This window comes from Ascaphus truei, chromosome 5 (assembly GCF_040206685.1).
Source record: "Ascaphus truei isolate aAscTru1 chromosome 5, aAscTru1.hap1, whole genome shotgun sequence".
Taxonomy (NCBI): domain Eukaryota; kingdom Metazoa; phylum Chordata; class Amphibia; order Anura; family Ascaphidae; genus Ascaphus; species Ascaphus truei.
The window spans coordinates 293,332,867-293,352,809 of NC_134487.1; the positions used below are offsets into that span (position 1 = coordinate 293,332,867).

Genomic DNA, 19,943 nt, shown 5'->3' on the forward strand with positions numbered 1-19,943 from the left:
ATTACAGTCCTTGTCTCAGCTGATGTCTGTTTAGTGTTAAGTGTTTTGTATAGTTACTGTATTACACTATGTCTGTTTTTGTTTTTCTTACATGATTCACTGCCTTCATTGGAAGAGTTCCAGCGGAGCACATCCATTCACTGGTTGTATAACACTTTTTTACTAATTTCTTTATGCCTGTGACCCAGCGCCATAGATATAACGTTTTTTTCCTGCTCAGATTCAGCCAAATTCAGCGAAGTTGATTGGATGGCACTTCACTTTACAGATGGACAATGACCCAAAACATACTGTGAAAGCAACCCAGGAGTTTTTTTAAGGCAAAGAAGTGGAATATTCTGCAATGGCTGAGTCAATCACCTGATCTCAACCCGATCGAGCATGCATTTCACTTGCTGAAGACAAAACTTAAGGCAGAAAGACCAACGAACAAACAACAACTGAAGGCAGCTGCAGTAAAGCCCTGGCAAAGCATCACAAAGGAGGAAACCCAGCGTTTAGTGATGTCCATGCGTTCCAGACTTCAAGCAGTCATTGCTTGCAAAGGAATCTCGACAAAGTATTAAAAATTAACATTTTATTTATGATTGTGTTAATTTGTCCAATTACATTTGAGCCCCTGAAATAAGGGGACTGTGTATGAAAATGGTTGCAATTCCTAAACATTTCATACAATGTTTTTGTTCAACCCCATTAATTAAAAGTCTGTACTTCTATTGCATCTCGATTTGTTTCATTTCAAATCCATTGTGGTGACGTACAGAGCCAAAATTATGAAAATTGTGTCAGTGTCCAATTATTTCCGGACCTAACTGTATATATATATATGTGTATATATAAAAGTATACATTACCGCATAGCAGCAAAAAGGAGACAGCACTCAGGTGAATGAAAATTAATGTATTAAATACAGCACATAACTCCAACGTTTCGATCCCACAGGGGGATCTTCCTCAGGGTGGTGCATATATATATATATATATATAATAGAGGATCACTGACACTCCTGAGGCCAGCTCGTTTGCTTATTGAAAGCGGATTCATGGAACATCTTCTTCGGTAGCCTATGGGGGATGAACTGTTCCTGGTAACCGGTTGTTAATCCTTGGACTGTCTACGTGGTCCTGGACGGCGTTTGCCTCGTGGTGGTGATTATTATCACAAATTACGTGTTTTTTATATCCACTTTGTGAGTGTTTTTAATCCCTCTCCTATTCCCTATTTGTTATTAAATGTACTAGATTACGCTATGGTGCGTGCGCTCTCTGTTCTCTTTTCGTTTTTAGATATATATACATACACACACATTTTTGTGCCTAATCCCAGGATGAAAAGTCTCGCCATGTAAGAGGCAAGACATCCCTTCATCTGTGACAGCGCAATTATTTTCTGTTTGTGTACTAGTCACACAATGACCTTGGATAACTTTGACCTGAGCCTGGTGCGTTCTGCGGCTCCCCTCATGAATGGATGCAAGATGTGTGGGGGAACTGTGCATGGATCTGTGTGCGTGTGGGTGTGGTTGTGGGTGTGTGTGTGTAATGCTGCTGCACATCAGCAGAATACACTTCTGCACATGTGCAGTCAGTCACTTCCATTATTTTTAGGTTTTTTCCCTATCAGTTTTTTTTGGATGGCACTGCCACAAGAAGTTTCACCTAAAAAAAAAAGCTGTGTGTGCTGTGGCACGCGCATAGTAAGTGAAACTTCTTTGTGTGTTATCAGCAACATATACATTTTATTTCTGCGCATAACTGAATTCCTTGTGTGTGTGTGAATATGTGTGTGTGTGAATATGTGTGTGTGTAAATATGTGTGTGTAAATCTGTGTGTGTGTGCTGTACCCTCTCACCAGTGTCACAACCTCTAGGACGGTGCTGTACCCTCTCACCAGTGTCACAACCTCTAGGACAGTGCTGTTCACTCTCACCAATGTGAGAACCTCCAGGACGGTGCTGTGCCCTCTGACCAGTGACACAACCTCTAGGACATTGTTGTACCGTCCCACCAATGTGAGAACCTCCAGGTAGGTGCTGTGTCCTCTTACCAGTGACACAACCTCTAGGACAGTTCTGTTTCCTCTCACCAGTGTCACAACCTCTAGGACAGTGCTGTTCACTCTCACCAATGTGAGAACCTCCAGGACAGTTCTGTGTCCTCTCACCAGTGACACAGCCTCTAGGACGGTGCTGTACCCTCTCACCACTGACACAAACTCTAGGACAGTGCTGTACCCTCTCACCAGTGTCACAACCTCTAGGACAGTGCTGTTCCCTCTCACCAGTGTCACAACCTCTAGGACAGTGCTGTTCACTCTCACCAATGTGAGAACCTCCAGGACTGAATTGATCCCAAGAGATGATTTATTGAAATCGACAACAAGAAAGAGAGACGTTGGTTTTAATACTTCTTTTATTACAACTTATAGTACTGACGCAACTAAAGTTAGAGATATAATAAGAAAACACTGGCATGTAGTCCAGATGGACCCTATTTTAAAAGGACATATCCCCTCGCCACCTAAAGTAATTTTTAGAAAGGCACCTTGTATGAAATCAAAATTAGCTCCCAGCACGTTCAGGAAAGATATAATAACAGAGGGGAACAATTGGTTACCTCCTCCAGTTGGTTTCTTCAGTTGTCTTGGCTGTAAGGCCTGTAAACAAGTGACAAAGGGGGACAAAGCAGACTTTAGTTCGAACAATACCAAAGAAAAATTTAAAATCAAACAAATGATTAATTGTCGTACAGAGTTTGTCGTCTACCTGCTTGTTTGCCCCTGTGGACTCCAGTACGTGGGCCGCACCTCAAGACCTTTGAGAGTCCGCGTGCTGGAACACATGGGGAACAGACGCAAGCAGGTTATGACGCATAGTGTCTCTAGACACTTCAGTCTGTTCCATGAAGGTAATCCAGAAGGTCTCAGTTACAAAGGAATAGAGAAAGTAGATGCACACTTGAGAGGTGGTGACAGACTTCAGAAACTTTGCCAACGAGAGACATACTGGATATATCGGTTGAAAACACTGACCCCCAAAAGTTTAAATATAGATATAGACCTGGGGGCCTTTGTTTAGTCGCCGGTATGGCTCGCCACCCCAGTACGAATTAGACCATTACAGTTTAAGTTTTATGTAATTTGGTACATAATGGGTAATATCACCACATCATTTTGAGCTGTCCCCATTAAAAACAGACTTAAACCATTTCGATTTTTATCTAGAATAATTTTCTGTCATTGTATTGACAGTTTTCTTTTATGTTTCCTTTTCCAGATTATATCGGTCACCCCAATTGGTCATGCGGGCATTTGCATAGATATTAATACATTTTTATGAATTTATTATAATAAATAATTATTTTCTTGGGAATTTAGACCATGTTATTAATAATACAAGATCTTGTAGATCACATTTACCGCTTGATCTTTTAGATTACAATGTTTTTTAATTATTTCATTTACACGTGATTTCATACATTGTCTCACTTGTATGTATTGTGATCTTGTCAACACGATATCTCACTATTATGCCTTTTGTGAGTTAACCGACATACCGCATAATTTGGATTTATTAGTGTGTATTTATGCATTTAATAATTTTTTAGTTCAAAATCCGTTTAGACACATTTTATATGCTTTTAGAGTGTTTACACCAAGGGCTATGGAATTATTAATGTCACTTTTCGGTTGTATATTAGGAATATCATGATTTATAAGTATTTAATACTAATTAGGTTTATATTCATATCTAGATAAGTTTACTTGAATCACAACTGGTTCACATTAAGATCTTTGTATAAAAATTGTTATTATAGCTCACTTTTTATTTGTATGCTATTTCACCCATTATGATTATGGGCATTGGTTATTTTCAATTAGTGTTTATATTTAACAGCACTTTTGAGACCCAGTGTCAATATAACATTGGGTTTCAATGTATCACACTGTTTTTTAATTATTCAACGGTTTATTGATTGTATAATTATTTATTGATTAGCACTTGTATCCACACGTAGTTTATTTATTTATTTTGGCAAGATATGCACAGAATATTCCAGATAGCTAAAGTTGAGTTTCTATAATTTAGAGCCCTAAAACGGCCTTTTTAATATGTTTTAGAGCACATTTTTTACTTGGAACATCAATTGGAGGGAGTTTGCTTAGAGGGAGCATGGGATTGGTTGAGATTTGCGTATATATCACTATGAGCCTGACCACCCCCATCTACGGAGCCTGAGGAAGCCCAAGAAAGGGCAAAACGCGTTGCTCAAAACCCCTAAGCTTTTTGGACTAGTGAAGCCACCGTCAAGGAGCAGGACAAAGGAGCCCAGCACTATACCCGGACAGAGTTAGCTGCGCACCACGCGCCCTGTAACAACATCCTGAGGACAGGCTGGCAATTTAATTTTTAGCTCTTTTGGTGTTATTCCTAAGGGTTTTCTTATGTTGTTTTTTTAAGTGTTTTAATAAAGAAATACGTTGTTTAACTCCGATCTCGAGTGACGTGGTGCAAGTACACGGAGGAGAACTTCATTTCACTCTGGGGATTGAAGGAGAAGAATAAGGATACCAATCCCTGCGTGACATCAGCCGCGGCCGTGTGAGTATTGTAGATTTATCCCCTTTCATTTACCAACCTCTCATTTTCATTATTTTTATAACAGGAGTATCTCCTTACTGAGATTTTCCCTATTTGAAGAGGACAGAAATACCTCCCTAAAGACCGCACTCACACCTGCCCGTGTGAGTGTTTGCAGTCTTTTTTCTGCTTTTAATATATATTCTTTATCATTTGGAACCAATCATTCATTATCATTTATTTGTATTGTTCCTTAAACATTTTTTATTGTTGTCCATTTATCTGGAGGGAAACACCGCATTTGAGGTTTGCTGGTCAATCGAAGAAACTATAGTCTGGATCAGAAGAAAAGAAATTTCACATCAGGAGAACACAGAAGAAAGGAAGAAAAGAAACCTTGATGTGACAGCATTTGCACAAGGCCGTGTAAGTTTTTATGGTATTACACACTCAGCTGTCCCCACGTTCACCAGTCTGGGAACTTACATTCCAGAGCTAAATTATTTGTCACCCCTTTCATCCCTCAACCTGTGCTCCCCCTTTTTTTCTTTTATTTCTGCACTATTAAGGATCCTGGATAGATCCTTTTGGGGTTTTGAGTCACAGGAAGAGACCATGAAGCAGATGGGAACCTTGTAGGATTTATAAGGTTGTGATGTTTTGAAAGGAACTATTGATTTCCCCTATACATTTTAGTTTGGGTAGCGCCCGGGTATCCCTCTTTGCCATCAAGATATACAACCTGATTGCGATATGCGGAATACTCGTGATTAAATAGCAGGAACTGCTGCAGATGCGCGCTCTGTCTCGCCAATCGTGATCGTCAAGGTGCCTTGGGGCTAGTGACGTCAGCACCTTCATCTGTAACATCCATTGTAATCCAATAGGGGAGCAGAAATTCACTATTCACCTTGGCATCAAATGAGATAGTAGAGGCCTTTTATATGGCCTGTGATGTCACATTTGACTGGCAAATGGTTCCCAGGCAATCTGATTGGCTGGAATAACCACGTGACATTTATTTTTGGATGTGATGTCATGTAAAGGGAGTGACATCACATCCTTTCCAAAAATTGCCTCAGCCACATGGTTTACTACAACCAATCAGATTGGGGATCTTCATCTCCAATCTGATTGGTTGAAGTAACATGTGACGGCAGCCATCTTGGTTTTGGTAACATCATCTTAATGGGAAAGGAAGCACAGACTTTCTGATTGGCTGGCTTCACTCCCTTTACATGACGTCACATCCTTAAAAAAAAATGTCACAAGGTTATCCCAGCAAGTCAGATTGTGTGGGAACCATTTCTCAGTCAAATGTGACATCACAGGTCTTATATAAGGCCTGTACCATCTCATTTGATGCCAAGAAGGTGAAGGAGCAACATCACCTCCCCTATTGGATTACAAAGAACAGATGAAGATGAAGGTAGAAGAAGAAAGAAGACAGAAGACCCCCAATTGGATTACAATTATTAACAGATGAAGAAAAGAAAGAAGAAGAAAACAACTTGCTGTACCTGAGGACCGTGGCTGTTGAGGATCTTCTTTGTTCAAGAGTTTCCGAGACCCCGGGAATCAGAGGGTGAAGACATCTAAAGGTAAGAAAAACCATTGAATGTATGTTATTTTAATTTTGCAGGTTTTTTCATTGTATTTTTTTATTTTTATTGTTTTGATTGCCCATTGATTTGACCTTTAAGGCTATACATACATACAGTGACAAGCAATGCATTTTTTTGGCAAATGCTTGCTTTTATTTCTTTTAAATGTATTTTGGTTGTTTGCTTTTAATTATTTCTGCTATTTCTTTTGTGGTTTGATTTCTAATAATGGGATTTTTTTGTGTTTTTCGATTTTTAATATCTGTTATTGTTTTGGGGTTTGCTTTTTAAGTGTGGTTTATGTTTGATGTTTTGCTTTTTAATAATGGTGTTTATTTGGTGTTTTCTTTTTATGTATTTTTTTTGTTGGTGGTTTTGATTTGTAATTCTGGTGTTTCTTTGGTATTTGCTTTATTGATTTCAGTTTTTTTGTGTGTTTACTTTTTTATTGTTGTTTATTTGGTGATTGTTTTGATTGATTTTGATATTGTTGGTGGTTGTTTATTTTTTAGGTTGACCATTGACTATCATAGTGGTAAATCATGCCCATATTATATGGGCGTGATGTACCACTATGCCAATCAATTGTTTTCTTGGCATTTGGAATGTGCATATTTTGTATATAATGTGTTTTATTTTGGAACGTTTTTTTTAGCTTCCCCATTTATTGCTATAGTGACAAAGCATGCCCATATTATATGGGCATACTTTAACACTGTAGATAAAGGGAAAGGGCAGTGGGAACAGCGCTATTGCTAAAAATACAAAAATTAGTGTCAATTAAACAACTAATAAATATATATATAATCCTAAAATATTAGGCAAAGGCTGCCAGGAACAATAGGTGACACAAACCAAAAAAACACAATTAATAAAAATAAACCGGCGCCAAAAGAAATGAAATTCTGACCAAATGTAGTTCAATTCAAAGGGTTGGGATGAGTTCCATGGAAGTGTCCTCAATGCAATCTCAAACAAACAAACATATAAGACCACAACATAAAAGAGAAGAAAAAAAAGAGAAAAAAGATCATAGTGCAACTAAATATAAACAACAGATCACTGATATAGTGTGCAAATATAAACAGTAATTTAATATATAATTAAAAAATACACATAAAAACAACAAACAATTGCTTGTTGGGCAGGGACACACTAATAAAGTGATGGCATCCAGTAGGGCTAAAACTGAAACCCTACTTACAGCAACGCTGAATGGTATAAGCCTGTATAGCAATCACACGACCCTCCGTGGCCTGGGTACGGAGGGTCGTGTGATTGCTATACAGGCTTATACCATTCAGCGTTGCTGTAAGTAGGGTTTCAGTTTTAGCCCTACTGGATGCCATCACTTTATTAGTGTGTCCCTGCCCAACAAGCAATTGTTTGTTGTTTTTATGTGTATTTTTTAATTATATATTAAATTACTGTTTATATTTGCACACTATATCAGTGATCTGTTGTTTATATTTAGTTGCACTATGATCTTTTTTCTCTTTTTTTCTTCTCTTTTATGTTGTGGTCTTATATGTTTGTTTGTTTGAGATTGCATTGAGGACACTTCTATGGAACTCATCCCAACCCTTTGAATTGGACTACATTTGGTCAGAATTTCATTTCTTTTGGCGCCGGTTTATTTTTATTAATTATGCTTTAACACTGTGCCAATCAATGGGTAGTGCGGGTGGAGGGTGGGAGTAGTGTCCCCGGTAGGGTAGTTTGGCCTCCTGGGTGGGTAAAGGGGGAGGGTGGGTTAACCCCTAACCGCTAAGGTGATTAAGGGCCATTTGATTGTATTTTTTATTGTATTGTTGCTGCCAACGGAGGACAAGGACGTTGATGCGGATGAGGGCAACCTTCATCCTGGCAGGGGTAAGTGAAAGTTTTATTTACTTTATGCTGCTGGCTTATGTTTTATTTTAAATGGGCAAATGCACTATTATCCATATCTGGATAATAGTAATTTTTCCCATTACTGTACTGTATGTATTGGAGGGTGTGACGGTAGGGGTAGCTGGCCTCACCAAATAAAGGATGAGAAGAAAAGATCTGCCTGGGGGAGGGGGCTGGTCCATTCCGGGGTGCGGGACTCGGACAGCTCGTCCTCCGTGTCCGGTAACGAGGAGGAGGAAGGCGGCGGGTCGGTGTCCGGTGGGTTCGCGGCACTTGATCCCCTGGAGCGTGCCTGGATGACGAGCTCATGCCGGGGTCGCTGGGAGAGACTGCAGGAGATGCTGAGTGCAGACCCCGGCCTCATCCCCCGCCGGGACTTTATCACCGGCTTCTCCTGACTGCATTGTGCCGCTGCTCACCCCTCCCTGGCAACCCCCTCCTTCCGTGCTTGGGACACACAACAGACACAAACACACACACAACAAACACAACAACAGACACACACACGCAGTCACATACACACACAGAGACCCACACGAGTAATTCACAGTTAGTATAAATATAGAAGTGCAAATAGCTAAAACAGGATGTGTGCTGAGCACGCACGTTTTAAGACTAACTTCTTTGCGTTCTGTCAATAAAATTGTGTTTTGATTTTTAATTTTAAAAAATCAGCATCACAAATACAATTTCTGTGACAAAACAGTGACAAAAGACGAAGAAGTTTCACTTAAAAGGCACATGCTCGGCACACACAATTTTTTTTCTACCAAAAGAACAATAGCATTCTTACAATTAGGTACAAAAAAGCATATATCTGAGCAAAGGTTTCTTATTTCCCATAATTCACATATTTTACCTGTATTAAAGTGGCATCAAACAGTTTACAAGCTTCATTGTTTGTAGTGGATAAGGCCAGCCCAGCATCTTGCCAAGCCTGAAATACAATAAACAGTTATTTTGTAAGCCAGATAAATATTTGGAGGGGGAGGGGGGAGGGAAATGGTATCATCATTGGTAAATTGAGATGCTAATTAATATGCAGAAGTTAGAACACAGGTGAAGATTGCAAAGCTGCTGACAAGCAGAAAAGGTATTGTTCCTTATGAGGGATAATGCACAGTTAACGATGCAGCCATGTATTTGTCATCATAACCTTGTGCCCGGGACATACGTGAAAACGAGAGGTAACTCAATTGTATTACTTGCTGGTAAAACATTTTATAAATAAATAAAATAAATCATTTAAATTTACTTGTACAGAAGTTTGCACATCATTAGCTATGCGTTACCCTACTTCCTACTATATTTTATATGGGTTATTGTGTCTCTGACATTGTGCTGCAGGATGGAGGACAATAGAAACATTGCTCAAGACGGCACATTTGCAATCATGATCATTTCCATTGCACAATGTATTTACAGCTGTAAATGAAAAAATTAATGTTATTCACTTTAATTCTTTTATTTTTACTTTTGGCAAGCCTGCTCCTCTGTAATCAAACCTGTGGCTGAGTGGTAATAGGTGAAATTATATTGTTAACTTGTACACACACACACACACACACGTCTCTCGCCTCTATGATTATCTGAATCATCAAAATGCAATTTCATTCTTTTGTTAACTAATAAAATCAGATTTTAAATTGATTATGTAGCCTTTTTTTGGTTACAATTTTTTTTTTAAAGTATGGCATAAAGATGTAATCTTTGCCACTTTATGTCTATTGTACACATGTTACAGGCACTAACGCTTTCTCTCTTCCCTTGTGCTTTGGAATATAAACATTACAAAAAGTGTTATCCAAACAAATGCTGATACAATGTGCATTTCTGATGGATCGTTCAGTACAGACAAGGCAAAGTGTTACTGAGAAGCATAAACATTGAGACATAACAGTTAACATTTCCTTTTTTGGTTACACCAACATCTACACTTATAAGTACCTTTATAATTAAGGACCACTTTCCTCTGCTGCTCACTGTACAGAAGAGAGCACTGACATTCTGGGCTCATCTAAACAACAGCCGACCACAGTGTTACTGCTACAGAGCAATGAGGAGCTAGGAGCTCCTCACTATACCCTGTGCTATCAAACAACTTGTCCTCTAACTCCAAGAACAAAATCCCACACAGATCAACAACCTGCCGAAAAAACAAATCAACTCAATCGCCAGCGAAATGAAGAAGCAGTATGTGACTATGTTCTGGCCCAAGATCACCCAGATAGATGCATAGGGACAAGCAGGCTAACTCAATCTCATATATCAAGTAAGGGAACCTTTTTCTTGCTGTAGTGTTTATTTGGGGCAACAAATAAAAAGGGGAGGGGGGAAGTTCTGAGGAAACACTGGGACATGAGAGCAATGGAGGGGAAGGGGAGCTATGAGGGAAGTGGGCTAAATGCAAGATACAGGAAGTCCTCGTTTTACAACACTTCGTTTTACAACGAATGGCTTATCCAACGCTATGCAATGCATACCTATGTTCATTTTTACAACGCCAAAACGGCTTATCCAACGCTCTTACGACGGTTTGCAACGTTGTTTGTGTGTGTGTGTATATATATATATATATATATATATATACACACATAAACAACGTTGCAAAGCATCGTAAGAGCGTATATATAATATTATATTATACTATATAATATTATATTATTTATTATGTTATATTATATATATATATATCTATATATATAAAATTTAAAATCTTGCTTGTGAGTGTCTGGAGACCATTTCATTGCTCCGTCGGTCCGCCCGCCCTCCCACTGCTCTCATTGGCCAGTGTGTCTGCCCCCCCCCCCCTGTGTCCCGCCCTCCCACGGCCCTCATTGGCCAGTGCTCTAGCCCACTGTTACATTCACACACCACACCGCATACCCGCAGCCTCACACACTCCACAACAGCAAACGGCGTGGAATCACTCAAGACTACTGGGCTAGGGATGGGATGAAATGGTTCTCACGTAGGCGAAGAAGTACCTGTTTGACATGATCGACTTAGAAAAGATCATTATGTCATCCAGATAGATGACAACAAATTGATTGAGTAGATCTCTGAAGATTTCATTAACAAAGTCTTGGAAGACGGCAGGGGCATTACAGAGAACGAACGGCATGACGAGGTATTCATAGTGACCGTGACGGGGGTTTTGAGCCTTTTTCCATTCGTCACCTTGCCGAATCCTTACCAAATTGCAGGCCCCACGGAGGTTGTAATAAGCTGTTTGTGTCCACTTTTTAAAAAAAAAGTTTTGGTGTTAATAGGTAAACCTATCCTAGACTCTAGACTTAAGTCTATGTAGTCTATTTAATGAATATCGGTTTCTGAGGTAAACCTCAAATTAGGTAGGTGTCCCATGAGGTCAAAAAAACGGAGCACAGCAATGTAAGAAATGGGGGCCAAAAACCAGCAAAAATGGTTAAAAAAGTTTATTGGGTAACAAGTGAGGGGTACAGGGCTACTCTGACGCGTTTCGGGAACAAGTCCCTTTGTCAAAGAGTTCAGTTTTCCCTGGTACTCCACTTGCAAACCTCAAATTATACTCATTCGAATTGAGATATAATATGAATTGTTTCACAGTTTCCTCGTCACCCTCCCAGATACATAGTATATCATCAATGAATCTCCGCCATATGATAATATTTCTGGTGAAGGGATTGTTATTCCAAATATACTGGTTCTCCCATGCCCCCATGTATATATTGGCATAACTGGGGGTAAAGCGAGTCCCCATAGCTGTACCGCATTGCTGGATATAGAATTGATTCATGAATAGAAAATAATTATGTGACAATATGTACTTTATCGCGTCAATAATAAATTCATTATTCAAAGGATGTAAGTCAGTGTCACGTGTTAGGGTGTCACTTACAGCCTCAATGCCTTTGCTATGTGGAATACACGTATACAATGATTGTACATCAAACGTAACCCACCGGTAGCTACCTTGCCATGTAATATTTTTTACTAAATTTAAAACAGCCGTCGTATCCTTTACATACGATGGGAGTAGGTGGACATACCTCTGCAAAAAGAAGTCCACATACTGTGACAAGTTCGCTGTTAAAGAGCTAATCCCAGATATTATGAGTCTTCCTGGTGGGTCAGTCAATGCTTTATGTATTTTGGGAAGATGATAATACACAGGTGTTCGAGGGAACTGTGAATACAAAAACAAATATTCAGATTTGGTAATAACAGTGGAATGAACAGCCTCATCAAGTAATGACTTTAATTCTTCTAAAAATTCCTGAGTCGGGTCTTGGGGTAGTTTCCCATAAAATATGGAATCACTAAGTATACGTAATGCATCAGTTTTGTAATCTTCTCGATTCTGAAGCTCTACTCCACCACCCTTGTCTGCTTGTCTAATAATTATTTTCTTATTATCTTGTAATTCTTTAAGAGCCAAATACTCATCATACTTTAAATTAGATTTGATATCTGATGTTTTATCATCTTTAACCAACAATGTGAATTCGTTATTTACCACATTAAAAAATGAATCTATAAAACTGCCCTTACTTTGGGCTGGATAAAATCTAGAAGGTGGTTTAAAATCTGTATGTTGACACTCTAAGGGGGTCTCATCCTCAGTCAGTAATACCTCCTCTCCTTCTATAGTGGGTTGATCTATCCCTATTTCTTTTTGTAGGAAGTGTCTCTTAAGTGTTAGGTTTCTCGTGAATTTATGTAAATCTGTGAAAAGCTGGAACCCATTTGGGCCACTAGATTTAGAGAAGGAAAGGCCTCTTTTAAGAATAGATTCTTGATGTTGTATTAGGGTGACTGAGGATAACTTTAAAAATCCCTTTGGTAGGTTCGGATGTCATTCCGACCTTCGATCTCTTATTTTTAATTGCTTGGGCTCTCCACCCTCCCCTCGTTCCTTTCCTGGTGAACGATGTCTTTTTTGTGTCTTTGGTGACTCTTGACTCAATTTCTCTTTCTCTCGCTCTGATCTCCCTTTCTCTTTCGGTCCCAAATACCGTGATTTGAGGGCCTCCAGAAAAAGGGATCGCTTGGGTAGCTGACAGTCTGTCACGGTTGTGCTCGCCACAAACTCGGGTCGGACCGCGTGGCTGAGGTAGGGTTGTAAAAGCACCGACCTTAAACCTCGCAGGCTGATCCGGATTGCGCAGTTCATAGTCGTACGTAGCAGGGTCTGGATTGGAGAAGACAGCATCGTCGTTGTACAAGCCAGGGTCAGGATAGGAGACGTCAGAATAAACATTGTCCAAGCAAGAGTTCGGCAACAGGGAGTCAGGAGAACCCCGCTTCGGCTTATGAGCGCGGGGGGGTTCTCTGCGCGTGCGGCGACCATGGCCCATGGTACTGGTCTCAGGAGGTGGAAGACAGACCAGATTTACACACCGCCTAGCTGCACGGTTAAACCAGCGCTACAGCGCAAGAGTCCTGAGCGGGTTAGGGAATCCTCTGTAGCAGCGCAGGAACCAGGACACGGCCTCTCTAGATTAGGGAAAGAGTAGGCCCCAGGAACCAGGAAGCTGTAGATACACAGGGAGACCTCCGCTTCAGTGTAGGAATCCAGGAGACTGAAGGACGCAGGGGTGAAACCTCCGCTTCAGTGCAGGAATCCAGGAGGCTGAAGGACGCAGGGACGAAACCTCTGCTTCAGCACAGGAGAACAGGAAGCTGACGGACGCAGGGACGAAACCTCTGCTTCAGCACAGGAGAACAGGAAGCTGAAGGACGCAAGGGAAACCTCCGCTTCAGCACAAGAGAACAAGCAAGAGCTTGTGGCAGAACAGTTGGTGACATCCGGTAAGGACTATGCTCGGCAAGGAGCATTATGGGAAGGCAATACTTAAAGGCCAGCAGGCCAATCCCCAGCGGGGGTGTGAAGATATTACTCCAATGAATGAATGCAAGTCTAGGTTGCATAATAGGCTGCACAGCTGCAGTAGATACCAGAGGGAGTGTGTATAGCTTTGGTGAGTGAATCCAGGCTGCAGCAAACATCAGGAGAGCTGTTCCAGAACTGCACCGGTCTGCAAGGTAAGGTAACCAGTAACCCGCGGAGCTGATTCCTGACACAGTCAGAGTCTTTTCTAGGGGGTGTAAGGCTCTTCTTTTGATCATAGTATGTCTCTTTCTTATTAGTATCTCTGTATGTGTGGTTAGCATTCTTCTTTTGATCATTGTGTGTCTCTTTCTTATTGGTATCTCTGTATATATGATCAACATTTGTATTAGAGCTATATCTTCTATGGTCAACATTAGTATTAGAGCTATATCTTCTCTGATTATGTGACTGTTGATTATCATATGTTCTTTTTTTATGGTATCTATAAGGTTTCCTATATTCTTTTTGTTCCCCCCATTACCTCTCCCACCCTCTGCGCGGTAACTTCCAAACCTTGGTTTTGGTTTATGGTACTGGCCTTCTTGTTGTTTTGAGGGGGGGGGGGAGTTTTGACTATGGGCTATAGCCATCTTGTCTTTCTCAAACCTACCCCAATCTTTCTGCCAATCATTCTCATAATCCGACTTATCACGATAAAAATTTTTCTGTTTAGTTAACATAATTTCCTCCGTTGAAGATTCTAGTGACATCTTCAGTTCGTATTCCAGTTTTGTACAATCATTAGATATTATTAGTGGTCCTAGAGTCTTAATGGCATCTGCAATTTCTTCTTCTAGTATCTCAATGGTTATACTACGTTCATAAGGCCCACACAGGCCGCTCCCCCAGCTCTCCATCCCCGAGAGCGCTCCTCCGGCTCTCTCCGCCTCTCCCTTCCCCGGCTCCTACCTGCAGTGTGGGAGGACGTGAAGGACATGCTGTATGGGCCGGCGGGGCACAGCACCTCCTCACCGGAGCATCTCAGCTCCGCCTCGCCGGGGGTAACGGACACCGCCGAGGAGCCCGAGGTGGAAGAGGAGGGCGGCCGGTACCCGGAGGAAGAGGAGGAGCGCGGCCGGGTGCGAGGTGAGGAAACGCAGAGGTAGGGATCTTTCACGCCTCCCTGCCTCTCACGCAACACCCCCCCCCAGCCCTGCCTTTCACCCCCTTTCACTTCCCCCGATCCTGCCTTTCACCCGCCCCCCCTCGGCCCTGCCTTTCACACCCCCCGGCCCTGCCTTTCACCCCTCACCCCCCCCCCTCTGCCCTGCCTTTCAACCCCCCCCCCTCGACCCTGCCTTTCACCCCCCTCGGCCCTGGCTTGCACCCCCCCTGCCCTTCGTCCTCCCTGCCCTTCGCCCCCCCCCCGTCCTTCGCCCCCCCCATCCTTCGACCAGTTACATATTGTGTTGGATAACAGAGGACTGCCTGTATAGGGATAGGAAAAACAGTAACTTTACAAGTGTGAGGATTCGACCATCCTGGCGGTCGCAGACCGTCTCCACACCCCAACAAGCCTTCTGTGACGGACACTCAGGATGCGCGGTTTCTGGGTCCCAGTATGCGTGCACGCGCGGACCTTGCGTGTTCTGATCCCCCGGCATGCGGATTCGGATCCCGGGTGCCCTCCTCTCTGACACACGACGGGTGCGTTCGGCCAGCCTCCCTGCTGACGCGCGATTCAAGCCCCGTCCCCCGCTCTGGTGAAAGTCAGGATCGGCGTGGGATTGACGCACGTTCTCGGCTCTGCCCCGACACGTGTTGGTCGGCGCGCAAGCAGTTCCTCCCTCATCCACGATTAGGCTGCATCATAGGACACAGCTGTGTGCACCAGCAGCCTATCGGCACTTACTTCCTGGTTCCACCCTGGCTGGCTATTGGAGGCTCCTCCTATATTGGTTGAGGGTATTATTTTATTTTGAGGCTATTATTTTATTTTGTTTCAAATCACTACTCACGTATAGTAGATTTAGTAATTTTATTGGTTTAATTAGCTGCGCATTTTACTTTATCTTCTCCTCCTATATATACCTTCAGTCTGCTTTCTGTCCTTGCTGGGCATAGTCAGTGTGATGCCGTGTCTTGCTGCATTCTTGTTCCTGAGGCCTTGCCAGCCTGTTAACCTCTTGTTGCCTGAACCCTGCTAGTACCTTGGACTCCGCTTCTCTCCACTCCTGATCCGGCTTGTATGACCATTCTCCTGTCTCCAGTCCTGACCTTGGCTAAGTACTCCTACGATCCGACATTCTCCTATCCTGAACCTGGCTACGTACACCGACAATCCGTTACTCTCCAAGCCTGAACTTGGCTATGCACTTCGACGATCCGCAACTCTCCGCTCCTGAACCTGGCAAGTACTTTAACCATTCTCCAATCCGAAACCCTGACCTGGTTTGAACGACTACTCTACATCCTAGGCGCGCCCGCGTGGCTGTGGGTCAGCGTTAACCAATTCCCTACCCCTGCACCGCTTTGTTTGTGGTGAGCTACGCATTACAACAAGGATAGGAGAGATGATTGATCAAGATGGCTGCTTTGCAAATTATTACCGCAGGTTTATTCAAAATATCTCCTCAGCAGTAGCTCCCATCACAGCTTTAACAAAGAAAGGTGCGGATCCCACTTCCTGGTCGTTGGCAGCTACTCAAGTTTTTGATCTCCTGAAAACCACCTTCGTTTCTGCACCTATCCTTATCCATCCGGATCCCAAGCTACCGTTCACCTTGGAGGTGGATGCGTTGGACGTCGGAGCCGGTGCTATTCTCTCTCAGAGAAGGAATCTTCAAGCCAGACTCCATCCCTCTGCCTTTTTTTAGAAAAAAAATTCTGAACAAAATTATGACGTGGGTAACTGGGAACACCTAGCAATAAAATTAGCCCTGTAGGAGTGGAGACATCTGTTGGAAGGCACGGAGAACCCTATCAGTATTCTCACAGACCACAAGAATTTGCTTTACATCGAGGGCGCTCGACGCCTAGGGGCTCGTCAAGCCCGGTGGTCGCTTTTCTTGTCATGTTTCAATTTTATTATCTCTTTTCTTCATGGGCTCTAAAAATGTCAAAGCCGATACCCTCTCTCGTCAGTTCCTGGTAGACGACAAAACCGAGGATCAGCAGGAACCTATTCTTCCCTCCAAATATATTCTTTCCGCCAACACCTTTGATGCCTTGAGAGACATTGTACAAGAGCAATGTCACATTCCTGAGGGTCTCGTAGTTCCTGATGGCCAATCTTTTACCTCCCCACCTCATCACAGGAATGTTCTTGAATGGGGTCACTCTTCTAAGCTTTCAGGACATCCAGGTACTAGAAGGAGCACCGATCTCGTGGAGCGGACCTTTTGGTGGCCCGGAATGCAAAAGGACATCAAACAATTCATTGCTGCGTGCCCGACGTGCTCGGAATAAGACTCCCCGGAATAAACCACCAGGACTCCTTTGACCGCTTCTCATCCCGGACTGTCCATAGACACACTCCCAAAACCAACAGCCAGACTGAACGAACCAATCCGTCTCTGGAGCAGTATAACTGGTGTTTCTCTTCAGACACTAAGGACAACTGGTCTGATCTCCTTCCTTGGGCTGAGTTCGAACATAACCATTTGTGCAATGAATCCACCACTGAGTCGCCCTTCTTCATTAATTATGGGTTTCACCCATTACCTCTACCCATCACTACCCCCACTTCTGGTGTACCAGAAACAGACAACAAAATCCATAGCCTTCAGAATTTATGGAGAGGGATCCAGGAGAACCTCAAAAAGGCAACTACTGGACAAAAGGCACTAGCGGACCGTCACCAAAGAAAGAACCAAGAGTTAAACCCAGGAGACAGGGTATGGTTGTCCTCCAAGAATGTCAAGCTCAAGGTCCCTACGCTGAAACTGGTGCCTAGGTTCATCGGTCCGTATACTATCCGTATACTATCACGGAAAAAGTCAACCTGGTCGCATACTGGCTATGTCTTCCTCCATCTATGAGGATTCCATCCGTCTTCCACGTATCCCTATTCAAGAGAGCTGTCCAGGACCCCCGCTTTCCCGATCCTTCCTCGTCTACGGCTCCTGTCCTCGTACAGGGCCAACAAGAGTACGAGGTCCACTCCATATTGGACTCCAGAATTTCCAGGGGATTAATCCAGTATCTGGAACACTGGAGGGGTTTCGGACTGGACGAACACTCCTTGGTTCCTCGCCACCGTATACACACCCCCAGGCTTGTCCGGCTATTCCATGCCAAGTATCCTCACATGCCATTCCTGAGTCACCCGGAGGTCGCTCCTGAAGGGAGGGGTACTGTCCGGATCCGTGATCCTCAGCATCCTCGGCGAATACCAGCATTCCATCTAGGGGCGCGCGCGGACAACACTCTGCACTAAATGCCGTCCCCACTGGCCCCGCCTCCAGGTTATGCTCACATGGTGTCGCCAGTCACACAGCGCACCCTCAATGCACGGCACTCGCACACATGCGCAGAACCTACTTCGCTCCTCTGCCTATACTACACCTGTTTCTAATTCCTGTGCCTAGGTATACACCTGTACGGATTCTCTCCAACCAACCACAGACAGGCATACTACTGAGTATGCTCTCCTCTCATTGGACAATCTCCCTTTATATGCTCAGCTGCCACACTGGCAAATTGGCTGAGCATAAACACTCCTATGTTCGATGTGTTCACCGCAGTCCTAGCCTCCTAACTGTGCCTTGTCTCATCTTGTCTTGCCTGACCCTGCTTGTTCTTTGGACTCCGTACCTCTCCTCTCCTGACTCCAGCTTACCAACGACGATCCGCACCTCTCCAATCCTGACCTCGGCTTACCAACGACGATCCTTACCTCTCCAATCCCGACCTCAGCTAAAACTACCTGCAACGATCCACACCTCTCCAACCCTGATCTCGGCTTACCAACGACGATCCTTACCTCTCTAATCCCGACCTCAGCTAAAAGTACCTGCAACGATCCACACCTCTCCAACCCTGATCTCGGCTACCTCGACCATCCTACACTCCAAACACACCCACGCGGCTGTGGGTTGGTGTTATATATCAATCCCCACCTCGGCCCCGTCTTGTTTGTGGTGAGCACACCATTACACTACACATTTAGACCGACATCCAAAAAAAAGCCCCCCCCCCATGACATTGCGGTTACCTATTGGCCCGCGGTAGTGGCGATATTTGGCAGCCATTTTAATTTCCCTAAAGTGGAGGATATCACCGGCAACCATCTCGGGAACTGGATTGTAGATGAATACTTCAAGGATGAAACCAGGAGAGTTTCCATGAGGTCTCCAACTCACCCTGCAGTCTCTCAGGCAAACAGGTGCCATGTTTTACAGTCAGTAGTCTCTCAGGCAGCAGCTGTGCTGGTGCATTATTGCTGGTATAAGTGATATCTGTTGCCTGGGTGTAACATCCCTTTAGCTGTGCCCAGCCTCCTTGTGGGAGGAGACCCAGGCTGACTCAGAGCAAGCGATCCAGATAAAACTGGCAGGACATGTGCATACTTTTACTTACTTTTACAGCTCCACAACCAACCATTGTCAATGCCAATTCTATACAACGTTTACAGTATCTGAGAGGAAATGACAGTCGCCCCCACGCACAGCCCTAAATACTGACTGGAAAGGTATGTACACCCATACTGAGAGTATGAAGCCTCGCTTCAGAGACACAGAAGCAGCTTCACACTTAGTTGCTATTTTGCTTTTACACTTTCATATCTGTTGCTGAGGTGACCGGTGTTATTTGGGTTCAGTTGCGTCAGGTTTGGCTGTAACCTTCCGCCTATGAGAGACGCGATGCAGGGCTATCACGTGGTGTTGTAAAACTGAAAGGGAGGAGGAGGAGGGGACGTGACAGAGATTACTCCGCGACCTGAGAGTACTGGCATAGCCGCGGGCTCGGCGGCCATGTTAGATTCTGGCAAACAGGCTGGTTGTCATTGTAGAAAGTTAACGGCTGGATGCAAGGTTTAGTACGGGGAAA

At 43.4% G+C, this 19,943-nt stretch overlaps 1 protein-coding gene and 1 long non-coding RNA gene across 9 annotated transcripts in view; one reads left to right on the top strand and one right to left on the bottom strand.

The window, feature by feature from the left end:
- Nucleotides 1–19,943, top strand: part of CDPF1 (cysteine rich DPF motif domain containing 1) — a 103,895-nt gene that overhangs the window by 69,031 nt on the left and 14,921 nt on the right. Inside the window, exon 1 of one of the 3 annotated variants that reach the window (XM_075602725.1) lies at nt 19,398–19,584. The exons of the other annotated variants lie outside the window; for them this stretch is intronic. The gene's annotated coding sequence lies outside the window, so the exon portion shown is untranslated. Of the gene's footprint in view, nt 1–19,397; nt 19,585–19,943 lie in introns of those variants that run through there. 3 annotated transcript variants of the gene reach the window in all.
- On the bottom strand, nt 2,395–19,777 carry LOC142496201 (uncharacterized). Of its 6 annotated transcripts, XR_012801917.1 has the most exons (6): nt 19,473–19,777; nt 12,109–12,245; nt 8,937–9,014; nt 6,101–6,175; nt 2,766–2,831; nt 2,395–2,656 (listed from the first exon to the last, which is right to left on the bottom strand). It is a non-coding gene; the product is annotated as an uncharacterized LOC142496201 (long non-coding RNA). The 6 variants fall into 6 exon arrangements; XR_012801914.1 differs by lacking the exons at nt 2,395–2,656; nt 2,766–2,831 and adding an exon at nt 4,802–4,915 and having other exon boundaries at nt 19,256–19,775; XR_012801913.1 differs by lacking the exons at nt 2,395–2,656; nt 2,766–2,831 and adding an exon at nt 4,802–4,915 and having other exon boundaries at nt 19,473–19,774.